This window comes from Bison bison, unplaced genomic scaffold, assembly GCF_000754665.1.
Source record: "Bison bison bison isolate TAMUID 2011002044 unplaced genomic scaffold, Bison_UMD1.0 scf7180017864139, whole genome shotgun sequence".
NCBI classification, from domain to species: Eukaryota; Metazoa; Chordata; class Mammalia; order Artiodactyla; family Bovidae; genus Bison; species Bison bison.
In genome coordinates, this window is record NW_011494711.1 from 6019883 (window position 1) to 6032257 (window position 12375).

Genomic DNA, 12375 nt, shown 5'->3' on the forward strand with positions numbered 1-12375 from the left:
TTGCCAGTCCAGGTTCGATGCACGATACTGGATGCTTGGGGCTAGTGCACTGGGACGACTCAGAGGGATGGTATGGGGAGGGAGGAGGGAGGAGGGTTCAGGATGGGGAACACATGTATACCTGTGGCGGATTCATTTTGATATTTGGCAAAACTAATACAATTATGTAAAGTTTAAAATAAAATAAAATTAGGGGAAAAAAGAAAAAATTTGTAAAGAAAATCAGTCCTGAATATTCATTGGAAGAACTGATGCTAAAGCTGAAGCTCCAATATTTTGGCCACCTGATGCAAAGAACTGACTCATTGAAAAAGACCCTGATGCTGGGAAAGATTGAAGGCAGGAGGAGAAAAGGATGACAGAGGATGAGATGGTTGGATGGCATCACTGATTCAATGGATATGAATTTGAGCAAGCTTCAGGAGTTGGTGATGGACAGGGAGGCCTGGTATGCTATAGCCCATGGGGTTGCAATGAGTCAGACACAGCTGAGCTACTGAACTGATCTGATAGAATTGAGGGAGAGACAAAACACCAAGGTCTCCCAAAGCAGTGTTTTTCAAACTATAATGTACTTTTCCTATTATCCAAATAGTAGGTCAACTTTCATCAAAGTCTACTTCACAAACACTACCTCAAGATTTAGACTGAAGTAAAGATGAGTATGGAAGACCATAATACTTTGGCTTCTGCTATTTTTAACTCTAGTCATTCCTCAAAAGGAAATGCCCCTCTGGAATCTTGCAGAATTACGGGTTCATTACATCTGAACATACACCAACCTCCAGGCCGACTTGCGGGCTGCTTCCTTTGCTGCACCTTCCTTCTAGATGTAGATCTTGGTATTAATCCTATTTAGTTTCATTCACCAAAGCACAATTAGCTGACCACATTCCTACTCCAGAACTAATGAAAACCCCTGCACAGCTACATCTTTCTCAAACCACCTTCATATTAAACTCTGGGTATTAATCATTCCTCTATCTTCCCCACCAGACTCTAAGCAGCATCAAGGCAGGGGCTTCCTCTTACTTAACTTTGAATTCACAGGTCTTGTGCCTGTAGAACTTAATACATGTTTGGTGTACAAAAAAATAAATAAAAAATTATGTTTAAGAAAAAAAAATTCTAAGAATATAAATACAGCATGATGATTATGGTTAACAACACTGTGTTGCATGTTGAAACACTGCTAGCAGAAGAAATCCTAATAATTCTCACAACAAAAAAAGGCAAAAAAAAGGCAACTATGTGAGGTGATGAATGTGTTAACAACTTCCTGTGGTAATCATGTTGCAATATGAAAGACATATATCAATATAATGTATATTAAATCATCCCTTTGTATACCTTAAAGTTATAATATCAACTGTACTCAATAAAGCTGGGACAGGTAAGGAAGAACACATGCTTTTTTTTTTTAATGAATTAAACAGAAGCACTATTTTCAAGGAAAATGGCTGAGAATTTCTAAAACTGATGAAAAACATTAACCTACAAATTCAAGAAGTATAATAAATCCCAAGTACAATTCAATATGTGAAAAGAAAGCCTCCCCTAGGCACATATAGTAAAACTGCTGGAAAAAGATCTTAAAAGTAGCATTATTTTCTAAGGAGCAAAAATAAAACTGAGAGCTGCCTTCTCCACAGAAATATCAGAAGACAGAAGACAATGAAATGACATCTTAAAATGTGAAAGATAATCACTGCCAACCTACAATATTTTACTAGGTGAATATACACTTCAGAAGTCAAGATGAAACATTAATAAACATTTTTCCAGCAAACAAAAGCTCTGAGAATGTATCACCAGGACACCTGAACTAAAAGAAATACTAAAGGAAATTCTTTAGCCAAAAGGAATATGAGTCTAGAAGCAAAGACATAAAGAAAGAAATGAAGACCACCAGGAAAGGTAAGATTGAAATAATGTAAAAACAAACAAATCTGACTATACAAAACAATGGTTGTAGTGTTTTTGCATGATTTTACATGTATGTAAAACATTTGCACAACATGACAACAATCATTCAAAAGACAAGAAAAAGTGAAATTGCATTAAACTATTCAAATTTTCAAACATTATTGGGCAAGTGGTAAAAGTAAGTGGACAGTCCAGTGCCACCAGCTACTAGAGGAAGATTCCTAATGTGAAAGGCAGAGACCAAAGTAACAAACAAACGGAAACTGTCTTAAAAGAAAGAGAGACAACACAGGGCTACATTCAGAAAGAGAAGAAAGACAGTATACTCATGAAACAAGAAAAGAGAGCAAAATAAAAAGTGCGTTTGAAAATTAAAATGACAATAACAAAAATTGAATTTTCAACAAAAGGATTTGAGGATAAAAGTAAGTAAATCTTTCTAAAGTAAAAATAGATGAAATATAAGAGGGAAAAGATTATGATAAATCCAAAGGATACAACATCAGAATAATAAGAGTTTTAGAAGAAAATAAAATAGATAAAATGGAAGGGAATTTTTTTCAAGAAAATTTCCTCAAATTGAAAGGCAGGAGTTCCCAGATTAAAAGTGTAATAAAAGGAATGGAAAAAAAAATTATAAAGCACATCAAGTTTAAAAAAAAAAGTTCAGATCACCAGGAGCAAAAGAAAATATTCATTAATTTTCAGAAAGAATTAAAAAAACAAAAAGTTCAGATTCAAAGGATCAAGAATCACGATGACATCAGATTTTTCAAGAGCAATACTAGAAGTCCCAAATTAGGAGCAGTGCTTTCACATATTCTGCAGAGACCTGACTTCCGTCTTAGACTTCTAAACCTGACCAGACCAGAAAACACTTGTGGTAACAAAACAAAATTCCAAGCAGACATGTAAGTTCCCAAATAACACCCTCAACTAAAATACTGGAGAAAACCAAGAAAGAGATCCAGAAAACAGGGGATCCATCACAGAAGCAAGGCAAAGAAAACCTTCCCCAGGGCTGGCACTGCAGTGGTGCACCAAGCCTTGTAAGTACCCAGACCAGATCGAAACAGAAGAATGAGCCCCAGAATGCTGTGCTTTCAGCTCCCCACCCACCACTGCACAAAAGGACATGGCAGATTACCAAATACTTTCCTGTGTTTAGAGGAGGAGAATTACACTTTTAGCAGATGATTCGAGAATGAGTTACTACTCACTTTTGATAAATTACACAGAGTCTTAAGAAAAGATAAAAGAAAGGAAGAGACAAAGAACGAGACAGAGAAAGCTCCAGGAAAAGCTCCAGAATACTCCAGAAGTATTCCAGAGAATACTCCAGGAAAACCTAAGCTTATTAAAAAAAAAAAAACAGAAAAAGTTACCATAACTTGCCATGCTTCACAGCAGTGAATAATATTTCTATAGTACCAACAGTGTAATTGGTGACTACTGATGTAATCAAAAGTGATCATGCAATAATAAGAGAGGATGAAGAAGTGGGTGTACCCTGAGGATGTGGGAAGTGGTTTTAAAAGCACTAAATTTTTACCTTCCAAAAACAGTGAAAAAAAAATTTAAGAAATAAGGTTGCACACAACTTATTTAGAAATATGTCAGTAAAACAGCAGAAGAAACAGCTTAAAGATGAAAAAGGTTGACTCTGGAGACTAGAAATCAAAGAAGGAAGGGGTAGAGCAGGAGATAGATGTTTTTCATTACGAGTTTTGTAAAAGATTTGACTCTTTAAACAATGTACATGTAGCGCTTTGATAAAATAATATTAAATTTTAAATGAAAACGTGACATAAAACTTTGTGAGCCTCAAAATAAAATGAGAATGAGTCATTGCTCTGACCCTAAACTTGAAATGCTTGAATTATAAAGCAAAAACCTTGCTTTCCTATTCTCCATTCTTCTCAGGGGATTGATTAATTCATAGTGGAAAGAAAAAAAAAATCTCTGTGAGCTACTAATTACTAGCAATTAAAGTCCCTTTTCCTTATGTCCAGTTGCAAATCATTGTTGCCTAACAACTAGGACTGCCAAGCTCATTTGAAGGAGGTGTATAGCTTATAATGCACGTTATAAAAGCCAAGGTGAAAATCTACACTTCTTGTTCTAGTTCCCTTGTGTGACTAAACAAAAGGCATGAATAGCAACTGACTCTGGAAAGCTGAGCGTGTACCAGGTGCAAGGACAGATCGCACTTCATGTTAGTGAATACACCAAGGATTTCTCTGCTAAACGACTTCACTCCGCTGAAAAGAATTAGTGCCACCAGAGGACCTTTATTAGCAGAAGCAACTACGAATGAAAGAAATACAACATAAAGCAACACAGGCACTTCCAAAAAAAACACTGGAAAATCAATAGCTCTTTTGGATTCATCCAAAGAACAGCTCCTCCTCCCCACTTCAGATCCAGGCAGCTCTGGTGTGCTGCTTTCTTTATCACACCGGTTTTCCAGGTACGTATTAACAAAGAAGCGGCTCCTTTGTTGTTTACTTCTGCCAGTAAGCGTTTTTAAGCTAATACTGAGCTTGCAATGATGTCCAGTAGCACAGCACTGCAGCCATAATTCTCACCAATGGTTTGGGGGAAACTGAAGTATAACAACAATGGATTTCTACTGGGCATCCTCTAACTTCCCTTATCACCTGCCTTGTGAATACTGATTCTTGCCTGGTGACCATAAATGGTGAGATTCACAATGGGAATTTCTTTGTCTCCTGGTCAAGTGAGCCCACCAAATACTTGGCTCCCCAGTTAGTGAAGTCGGCCATGTATGGTTTTGTTGTTGTTGTTTAGTCACTCTAAACCATCTGACTCTTTTGTGATGCCATGGACTGTAGCCCACCATGCTTCTTTGTCCATGGAATTCTCCAGGGACGAGTACTGGCGTGGGTTGCCATTGCCTCCTCCAGAGGATCTTTCTGACCCAGGGATTGAACCTGCATCTCCTATACTGGCAGACAGATTCTTTACCACCGAGGCAGCAGGGAAGCCTATATTTGATTTTGCCTACTCCGAGATGCCAAGCACAGATTCCATCTCCCATCTTGAAACACATCTCCCACGGAAGGAATAAGGATAGCTCTAGAACAAGCAATTCTGCATCATGTGATCTGGGTTTTGAGAAGTTCTGGCTGAGGAATGTTTCTGAAAATAATTATGCAGTCACAGCATCCAGTTAGCCATTTCTGAAAGCTTGATTTCCATTGTGCAGCCACTTTGGCATGCTTTCTAATTCTCAGATGGTTCCCATTCATACAATTCAAAAATGTTAAGTGCTAATTGCCTTGCTCTGGACTCTCTTAGTAGGTGTAAACTTTCCATCTGAGGCATGAGGGTCTAGTCCCATGCTTCTTGTTAATGTTAATAAATAAAGAGCTATAGCAAAATGTTGGCCAGGGTGAAATAACTCTCAGAACATATGGACTCAAGATGATTGTTCACACATAGGCAACAAAGAACTGCATCCAAGAACCTAAATGTGTAGTTTCCCTCCCAGTTAAGACTGGTTTTCTGTCTCATATATCCACAAATAGGTGAAAAGAATGTATACCTTGACCCTTCTATTCCTCAGTTTACAGTTGGGGAACTTGTGTTGCACTTTTCCTGTATAGAGAGATATTGTCAAGGTGAGCATTTTTCACCCAGCAATACCTGACATTTACTGAGCATGATACATGGAGTTCAAATCTTCAGGACAGAAGGTACACATAAACTGATACACATAACTGATACATATGAATCAGTTAATTAACAATGATAAAGGAGAGTTCCTTAAATAACAATTAATGAAATAAAATAATGCTATAGGAATTGATGGAGGGGAGGTGCACTGAACAGGAGAGACAGAATGGGAGGAAGTGACAATAAACTGAGCCTTGAAGAAAGTTTGAGATTGAACAAAATGGAGAGGCAGCATAGTTCTATATATATATATATTTTAAGAGTATGAACTCGGAACAAATTGCCTGCCTTCAAATTCTAGCTCTGTCACTAGTGGCCTTAAACACGTTGCTTTACATTGCTGAGCTCTAATATATGCACCTGTGAAAGAAGGATTAAATAGTATCTGCCATATTAAAAGGATGGTGAGATTAAATTTAGTTAAAACATGTCAAGGTCTTAGAACAATGTGTAGCATAGAACAAGTTCATAAGTATAGTTGCTATTATGAGTATTATAAATGAGAGAAGAGTGGAGAAGACAATCCTGGCAAGGAAAATATCCCAACAAATCAAGCAAATAATTTACTGAATCAGATTTAATCACATGGTTATGCTGATAAGAAGAGCTCGTGCCACACCATCATCAGCAACTTTCCCCATGTGTCCCTGATACTAGTGAACTGGCTATTTGGGAAAGGAAGTATATTTAAATGGTGAGATTTTTTAAATGGTGAGATTTCACCTAAATTACAAATTACCCATTGCTGCAGAGGAAATTTTATTTGCCCAAAACGTAAAGAGTGGATGCATATGTCATTAATCTAAAAAGAGACAGTTCACATATTTGTTTAATGACTTCAGCTCAGTCAAACATGACGACCCAGGTGCATTGGCTGCAGGCATTAGTGCAACACTACAATACAAGAAAATGAGGTGCCAAGTAGGCTCCATGATTTAGAACTCATTTTTCCAGTCACTATGAATGCAAATGTCTCATTTACATAAAATCTATTCATATTGATGCTAATCGGGAGCAAAGGATAGGCTATCCCCCTGCTCTTATCTAGCATCAGAAATAGGAAATCAGAATTCAAATTATTCCCATTGGAAATGGTGATAGGATCTTTCAAACTGTTATGTTGATCAGCTTTAATATTTGGATATTAATTCAAGAAATATTCATTGAATAAAGAGCACTTATTCAGTGTTTACCATGACCCGAACACTGTCCTAACATTTTTAATACACTTTTTCATATAATTTTTTACAACAATCCTAACAAGAAGGTTCCATTATTATCCCTTCTTTTATTGATAGAGAACTGAGGCTAAGGAAAATAAGCAACTAGCCTAGTACCCTATAGTGTATCTGATTTTAAAGCCAATGACACTTGCTTATTCATATTAATTAAGGGGTTTAATCGAGCTCTGTGGGCTCCCATCTCCATTCCCACCTTACCAGCTCCATTCCTAGAAACAAAGTACTATATCCCAAGAGTGGCTCCTTTTCCTTTCAGTCAGGCAGAAAGTTACGGAAGAAACATATATGGAAGGCATAAGAATGGAACAAGTAACAAAACCATTAAATTGTCCATCTGAGTACAAAGGAGAAAACCCAATACTTACATTGTCATTGCATGCCATTATGCCAATAGCAGCAACAGTCTAAACTAACTAGGAACTACATTGCCACACTAGGTAGGAGAAGACAGACTGCCTAAGTGGTTGTTTTTAGCAAATACAGAAGACAGTTGAGAGATCTAATGCAAGAAAATTAATTTTGTGTGTTTATAGCCAGATACATCTGATAATTTCTCACGGTATTGGAGTTCTTAAAATGTTTTATTTTCAGGCAATCTGTAGGAGTAAGACATAGGAGCCAAGTGAATCAGCACAGAACCTTTCTGTTGATTCTCTGATTTTTGAAAGCAGTATTTGTTTTCATCTTGCAAAGACTGTTTTGGGATCTTGCATGGGCTTCCACGCCATTCAGCTGGCAGCTGCTTCTCCCCAGGGCTTCTCCCACACACCAGAGGGTCTCAGCTCCACCAAGGCCTCCCACGCCCCACTTCCCTGGGTCCTCAGACCCACACTGCTGTGCAGGCTCCCACGAGTTATCCTTTTAATATTGCATCTCTTAATTCCAAGCACCACCCACATTACAAGATTTGGGGGAAATTCACTTTACAAACAAGTTGTGGGTAATTAAAATCAAGTCCAACATGAGGAAACAACTTTAGAATCTTTATTTAAATATGGTTTTTTTCCAGAGTTCATGGGAAAAAAACACAGCAACAAAACAAAAAAGTTAAGCCATTCTTAGATGAATCCCATGGACACATCCGTATTAGTCCCTGTCTTTCTTTTTCTTCAAACTTTATTCAAACCTTTAAATCACAGATCCATCCCCACCCTTTTAGGAGAAACCCACTGCCTGACCATAACAGTGTATTTTGCTTTACAATCAAGCCATAAGGGACCCACAATAATAAAGTTCTACACCTACATTCAGCTAAAACTGACACCACATTGGATGCTGAAGTGAAGTAGTTTCAATCCACCCAAACCCAGGTCACCCTCTCATCTCCCTGGTTCTCCAGCAGAGAAGCACTGTATCAGCACACACACACACGCACACAGCAATTCTCAGCATATGTTATCAGAGAATTTTCAGAAAATTACAATCTCTTAATCCATATTAAGGAAAATAAATACCTCCTTAAATACAACACACATTAACTTTATTCTCAGACTATATAATTCCCCATGGACTCATTCTCATACTCAGAGACCAAGTGCAAGAAAAGCAAAGTCTTTTCATACCACTAAGCCAGTTGCCCTTAATTACCATCTTCTGATGACACCAAGGCCTGGTCAACAGTTCAAAAAGATCCCTTCTTTTTCCCTCAGGCTTAATCTAACTCCTGGACATGGCATCTCTCATACTGATCTCCATAGGATCAAATGAGAATTCACCACTGTCTCATTTACAGAAACTGTTCAGGATCAAGAACAATGTTCTACCACTCCTACTCAGAAGAAAATTATTTAATACAAACAGAAATCAAAATTTCTTTATATACTTTCATTCTAAAATTGCAGCACTTGAAGAGAAAATCCATGCATTGGTTCTGTAGGTTTTGTAAAATAGTTAATGGTAGTTGGTTCCTCTGTTCTAGGTAACACCTACTTAGTTCAATATTTGTGTGTGTGTGTGTGTGTGTGTATCTATTAGACAGGGATGTCATATGGATATATGCTCTTTCATGAATTGCTCTATACTAGAGTAGCCTGACTCTTACTGCTGTTGTTCAGTCACTAGTTATGTCTGACTCTTTGCATCCCATGGACTGCAGCACACCAGCCTCCTCTGTCCTCCACTATCTCCTGGGGTTTGCTCAAATTCAAGTCAATTGAGTCAGTGATGCTATCTAAACATCTCACCCTCTGCCACCCCTTTTCCCTTTGCCTTCTATCTTTCCCAGCATCAGGGTCTTTCCAGGCCTGAGTCTTAAGAATGCCATAGATACTTATTTGCTTTATAATCCAGAGTCTCCTGCTCCCTTATCTGTTTCCTCTCTTTACATTTTCTGATTTCACTTATCCCTTTCATTTTCATCTCCTGTCGGCTACTATATCTAACTGCCCCCTCGCCAATATTTGGAAACTAAAAGTTGGAAACAAACTTGAAGCATCTCAATTACAAGAAACTAAAGTTGAGTACTTGTGCCTTCTTCGGGTCCCTGACAGTCAATGAATGTAAACCAGTGAACAAAGCATTGAGCTGGCTGTTGCTTTTAGAGCCCTAAATTGATTTAGTATCAGAGAAACATTTTTAAAAATCCATGGATGGGGAGAATAATAAAGGCCTCGCCAGAGAAATGAAAAAACAGTTCCATTATTAGGTGGTTCTTAACAGAAGTGCAGAAAGAATCATTTGAAAGATGTGCACAAACTCAGTGGTAACCTGACAGGAGAGAAATTATTTATGCAAACCAAGAGTCAGGAAAATAAGGGCCATGGACCAGACCCAAGCCACGGCCTACTTTTGTTAATAAGGTTTTATTGGAACACAGACACAGCCATTCATTTATATAACATTCGTGGCTGTTTTGCACTGCAGTGGTCAGGTTGAGTAGTGATGACAGAGACCCTGTGGGCCATAAAGTCTAATATGCTTACTATATGGGTCTTCACTGGCTTCCCTGGTGGCTCAGACAGTAAAGCGTCTGCCTACAATGCGGGAGACCTGGGTTCGATCCCTGGGTCAGGAAGATCCCCTGGAGAAGGAAATGGCAACCCACTCCAGTTTTCTTGCATGGAAAATCCCATGAATGGAGGAGCTTGGTAGACTACAGTCCATGGGGTCACAAAGAGTCGGACACAACTGAGCGATTTCACATATGGGTCTTCACAAAAAAACTAATGTAATATTAAGAAAACTTGTGTCTTATACATTAATTAATAAAAACAGAAACAAACTGTATCTTATATTGTCCCTATATTTGGAAACTGCCACTACTGTTGTGACTGTTAGGTGTCTATATCCTAAAAGTACTTCTCAAGTTAAAAAGAGTGCTGTTCAGTCTTTCTCACAAGTGGGACATGTAAAAATTAGCATTTGACTTAGTCATTGCCAATTCTATCAGCAAAACCTTGTGCAGACTTGTTAGAGACCTTTTTAGTGCTGTTTCTGATTGCTCTAAGCTATAATGTTCCAACGACTTCAGTGGTATCCCTGTGGTACTTGAGCACAGAGCCAGGTTTCACTGGTTCAAATTCTGATTCTACCATAAACAGCTGTGCTTTAGTTTCCTTGTCTATAAAAAAGGGATAATTGTAACTACCTCACAGGTAAAGATGTCTAGAATAGCTCTGGATGTGTTTTTAATTAGTACTCCATAAATATTAGCTAGAATTATTACTATCTGAAAATGAGCTTTATATTCTGTCCTGAAATATGTGTACTCCAGGATAAGTCAGTTAACTTCTTTCTCCCTATAATTCTGGAATTGATTGCATGTTCCACATGATGGTTTCAGGTTAAGCATGGCTATGTCCTAGAATTAACCTAGTAGTCAATTTGCAAGTATTTATAGAGCTTCCATCCCATGCAGAGCATGAAAATTGTGAGGATACAAAGCAAGCATGAGATATACCTGATATATATCAGGTCCCTGATAGAATTAATAGTGTTGATACCTGAGGGGATGGATCTATCTACCCACGATACAAGCGTACAGAAAGAGAGGGTGATTATCCTCTGACATTCTTCCAGGAAAAAGGGGGTGGAGAAGTCCGAACATCTTTAATATGGGGTGAGGCACGAAAGCCCCATTGTATTTAGTCTGTGCCATTCAATTTACCATTTGTAAAAATTCAGAGAAGAATAGAGAGAGCTCAGTGAAGCCTGTAGTGATCATATAAGAAAGGTTTCATGGACAAGGTGGAATATGGGTTGATGCTAGCAGGTAGCAGAGCAGGAGAGATCCTCCAAAACAAAGAATCACAAAAGCTGTCTGCTCACACAGAGCAGTGGATGGACCACACTGACTGCCGTTATGGGGTGTGGTGGGCGGGGGCCATATGTGAGATGTGGACTTGGCCTCAAATTTTTTTAATAATTTCTCATTTATTTTGCCAATACTAACTACAGAAGATGGAAAATAGAACTGGAAAATAAGGTGGAAAAGGTTTTCACCTTAAAATGTATCTGTTTATTCACTGCTACTGCTGCTGCTAAGTCGCTTCAGTCGTGTCCGACTCTGTGCGACCCCATAGATGGCAGCCCACCAGGCTCCCCTGTCCCTGGGATTCTCCAGGCAAGAACACCAGAGTGGGTTGCCATTTCCTTCTCCAGTGCATGAAAGTGAAAAGTGAAAGTGAAGTCGCTCAGTCGTATCCGACTCTCTGCGACCCCATGGACTGCAGCCCACCAGGCTCCTCTATCCATGGGATTTTCCAGGCAAGAGTACTGGAGTGGGGTGCCATCGCCTTCTCTGGTTTATTCACTATATGTTTCCAAAGAGCTATTATCCAAAGCACTGTCCTACTTGTATCAGAAACAAAAAGCATACTATGGAGAGGCTCAAAAAACAGTTCACACAGTGCCTGGCCTACCAAATGTGCTTTCATGGTGGGTATTCTCCCCCTTGGAAGGTAACCATAAAAGCTGGACTTGGCCTCAGATTTAATGGCACATATCATATAAGAGAATGAATGAAGGCTATAGAGGGCCTTTAGAGAAGGCAGTGGCACCCCACTCCAGTACTCCTGCCTGGAAAATCCCGTGGACGGAGGAGCCTGGTGGGCTGCAGTCCAAAGGGTCACACAGATTCAGACATGACTGAAGTGACTTAGCAGCAGCAGCATAGAGGGCCTTACTATGGGCTTTTTACGAAAACCGCCAGCCTCTCAATCTTTCAAATAAGAACATTAGTTTGATAGTATGTGCTGCGTTTAAAACCTGTTCAGCTCATGGATGGCTGTCAAGTGCAATCCCAGAGGTGGGGACAGGAGAGGAGGTCAGGGCAGGTCACTTTAATTTTAAGTGGAACAATAAAATGGGATGTTAGGTTCTTAACAACTTGTCAGATGGTTCAGAGGAGAATCACAGAGAGTCAGTGAGGAAGCTAAGAAACCATGGTAGAGGTGTAAAATGGGAAGTACATTAAAATGGAAACAGGAAAGACTCTCAAGAATGATAACTGAGGTCAGTAACAGACCAGTCACAGGGAATTCCTGACTCCAAGGAACATTAATTGACAGGA